This window comes from Schistocerca serialis, chromosome 8, assembly GCF_023864345.2.
Source record: "Schistocerca serialis cubense isolate TAMUIC-IGC-003099 chromosome 8, iqSchSeri2.2, whole genome shotgun sequence".
NCBI classification, from domain to species: Eukaryota; Metazoa; Arthropoda; class Insecta; order Orthoptera; family Acrididae; genus Schistocerca; species Schistocerca serialis.
This window is the reverse complement of record NC_064645.1, coordinates 552,739,444-552,743,579: the sequence shown is the minus strand read 5'-3', so window position 1 is coordinate 552,743,579 and position 4,136 is coordinate 552,739,444.

Here is a 4,136-nt window from a genome sequence, read left to right as displayed (position 1 = left end):
GGTTTATCGTATCGCCACACTGCTGCTCCCGTTGGTCGAGATCCAATGACATTTAGCAGGATATGGAATCGGTGGGTTCAGGAGGGTAATAACGCCGTGCTGGATCCCAACGGCCTCGTGTCACTAGCAGTCGAGACGACAGGCATCTTATCCGCATGGCTATAACGGATCGTGCAGCCACGTCTCGATCCCTGAGTCAACAGATAGGGACGTTTGCAAGACAACAACCATCTGCACGAACAGTTCGACGACGTTTGTAGCAGCATGGACTATCAGCTCGGAGACCATGGCTGCGGTTATCCTTGACGCTGCATCACAGACAGAAGCGCCTGCGATGGTGTACTCAACGACGAACCTGGTTGCACGAATGGCAAAACGTCATTTTTACGAATGAATCCAGGTTCCGTTTACAGCATCCATGTTTGGCGACATCGCGGTGAACGCACATTGGTAGAGTGTACTCGTCATCGCCATACTGGCGTATCACCCGACGTGATGGTATGGGGTGCCATTGGTTACACGTCTCGGTCACCTCTTGTTCGCATTGACGGCACTTTGAACAGTGGACGTTACATTTCAGATGTGTTACGACCCGTGCCTCTACCCTTCATTCGATCCCTGCGAAACCCTACATTTCAGTAGGATAATGCACAACCGCATTTTGCAGGTCCTGTACGGGCCTTTCTGGATACAGAAAATGTTCGACTGCTGCCCTGGCCAGCACATTCTCCATATCTCTCACCAATTGAAAACGTCTGGTCAATGGTGGCCAAGCAACTGGCTCGTCGCAATACGCCCAGGCGTATCAAGGCCGTCATTAAGGCCAGAGGTGGTTGCTCTGGGTACTGATTTCTCAGGACCTATGCACCCAAACTGCGTGAAAATGTAATCACATGTCAGTTCTAGTATAATATATTTGTCCAATGAATACCCGTTTATCATTCGCATTTCTTCTTTTTGTAACAATTTTAATGGCCTGTAGTGTATATTTAAAATTCTTTATAGAGTATTTCTGGCACTTTAAAATCAGTCAAGTGGCTCTGAAATGGAGTACTATTGGTTAAAACTGTTAGTTCCCAACAACTGATAAACTCCCAGAAAGTTGAATACCTTGGGGGATATGCTAGTGAAACGGTGTTCCACAACAACGTGAGCTACAGCTAAGGTTTTATGTCACGTAGAGATGTTGTCGACGTTCCCAAAGAAGAACTGAAAGACGAGTGGGTTCAATAATGTGTCACCCATTTGCAAAATAATGTGAAAAGGTTGGATGGGGATCTGGTAAAATTCTATTCCTTCAACAGCATGCAACTTCTAGAGCATTTCAAGGCAGATTTCTTTCGCATAAGCGTGCGGCCCCATGTCCCCAAGCCAACGCATTATTTTGGGCACACCGCTCTAGGATGTAAGGGAGAAGCCACTTGTGACAAATGTGGTAAGGCTACCCACGAAGGTGTCATCTGTCCACCTCCTCAAAGTGTATAAATTGACGCGGGGATTATCCTGTGCCCGCATCTCGTGGTCGTGCGGTAGCGTTCTCGCTTCCCACGCCCGCGTTCCCGAGTTCGATTCCCGGCGGGGTCAGGGATTTTCTCTGCCTCGTGATGGCTGGGTGTTGTGTGCTGTCCTTAGGTTAGTTAGGTTTAAGTAGTTCTAAGTTCTAGGGGACTGATGACCATAGATGTTAAGCCCCATAGTGCTCAGAGCCATTTTTGATTATCCTGTCTGGAGTACAGACTGCAACATCTACCTTGAAGAAAGAAAGAGACACATTCTTTATGGTGAGGTCAAGAAGTTCTATAGCCATGGAGCTCCCCACATTACTACATCTTTCACTTAAACCCCTAGAAAGGCAATTCCAACAGCTTACGCCCCTAAACAATAGGAAGTTGCTGGTGTCAGCTCTGCTACCTAAATTCATCCGTGTACGTGTAGACCGCCAGTTGTTTCACAGCCCGTATCACCCCTCCGTACCCCGACAAAGAATATCAGCTGAAGCCCCAGTTGCTAACACTGCGGAGCTCCCAACACCTCCAAAGGCAGAATCGAGTTACAAGCTAACAATGCCTTTACTGCTGCTGTGGTAGTTCTTACGAAGCCTTCCCAGGCCAAAAAAACCAAACGAGAAGCTCCTACCAAAGGCGAAAAACAGGGAGTACAACGTCAGGCCATGTCGGCGTCATTCAATCTGGCAGTTTCACTGCTTGTGCTTCAGAGCCAATGGAATGTGAAATCTGTCCTGGGCAATCACCTCACCCCAAGACAACCTCCACCCACTGCAAGCTCTCCACCCTGGTGGAGAGACAGGGTGAAAATGCAACCCCTGTGATGAATGGTTTCCCTACTAAAGTGGAAAATGAACGGGTGGACGACTCACTTCGAGGAACTGAAACTCCTAGCAAAGGCACAGTCTTGTTCTTGTGTTTATAAGAAACACGTTTTAAAGCCGCTGAGGCCCTGTACTACATGGCTGTACCCTCTACCACAATGACGACATGACTGGAGAAAGAGACAAGGGAGATGTTGCTGTGTTTATCAATAATGCATACTACTCTTTGTTCTCTCCTTGGCTTCTGACCCCCACACGGCAACAACAACTGAAGTTCTTGTGGGTCATGATATCATTCTCAGCTCACTGTATTTACCCCCCCTCCTCCCCCCCCCCCCAAGGATTTGTTGGATTCTGAGGCTTTCGCGGGCCTTACAGAACAACTTCCTATTATCAGTGTATTGCCTTAACGAGGTGTGTAATAAAGACTCTGGGGCATCTAGTGTAGGGGTTAGAAACCGGAAACTCTTTAACCATTCGCAGTATGGAATCAGGAAATTTCGACCCACTATCGACAACTTGACGCTGCTAGAGTTGACTATCCAGCAGGTTTTCCTGTGTGAGCATCGCTGCCTCGATGTACACTCCTGGAAATTGAAATAAGAACACCGTGAATTCATTGTCCCAGGAAGGGGAAACTTTATTGACACATTCCTGGGGTCAGATACATCACATGATCACACTGACAGAACCACAGGCACATAGACACAGGCAACAGAGCATGCACAATGTCGGTACTAGTACAGTGTATATCCACCTTTCGCAGCAATGCATGCTGCTATTCTCCCATGGAGACGATCGTAGAGATGCTGGATGTAGTCCTGTGGAACGGCTTGCCATGCCATTTCCACCTGGCGCCTCAGTTGGACCAGCGTTCGTGCTGGACGTGCAGACCGCGTGAGACGACGCTTCATCCAGTCCCAAACATGCTCAATGGGGGACAGATCCGGAGATCTTGCTGGCCAGGGTAGTTGACTTACACCTTCTAGAGCACGTTGGGTGGCACGGGATACATGCGGACGTGCATTGTCCTGTTGGAACAGCAAGTTCCCTTGCCGGTCTAGGAATGGTAGAACGATGGGTTCGATGACGGTTTGGATGTACCGTGCACTATTCAGTGTCCCCTCGACGATCACCAGTGGTGTACGGCCAGTGTAGGAGATCGCTCCCCACACCATGAAGCCGGGTGTTGGCCCTGTGTGCCTAGGTCGTATGCAGTCCTGATTGTGGCGCTCACCTGCACGGCGCCAAACACGCATACGACCATCATTGGCACCAAGGCAGAAGCGACTCTCATCGCTGAAGACGACACGTCTCCATTCGTCCCTCCATTCACGCCTGTCGCGACACCACTGGAGGCGGGCTGCACGATGTTGGGGCGTGAGCGGAAGACGGCCTAACGGTGTGCAGGACCGTAACCCAGCTTCATGGAGACGGTTGCGAATGGTCCTCGCCGATACCCCAGGAGCAACAGTGTCCCTAATTTGCTGGGAAGTTGCGGTGCGGTCCCCTACGGCACTGCGTAGGATCCTACGGTCTTGGCGTGCATCCGTGCGTCGCTGCGGTCCGGTCCCAGGTCGACGGGCACGTGCACCTTCCGCCGACCACTGGCGACAACATCGATGTACTGTGGAGACCTCACGCCCCACGTGTTGAGCAATTCGGCGGTACGTCCACCCGGCCTCCCGCATGCCCACTATACGCCCTCGCTCAAAGTCCGTCAACTGCACATACGGTTCACGTCCACGCTGTCGCGGCATGCTACCAGTGTTAAAGACTGCGATGGAGCTCCGTATGCCACGGCAAA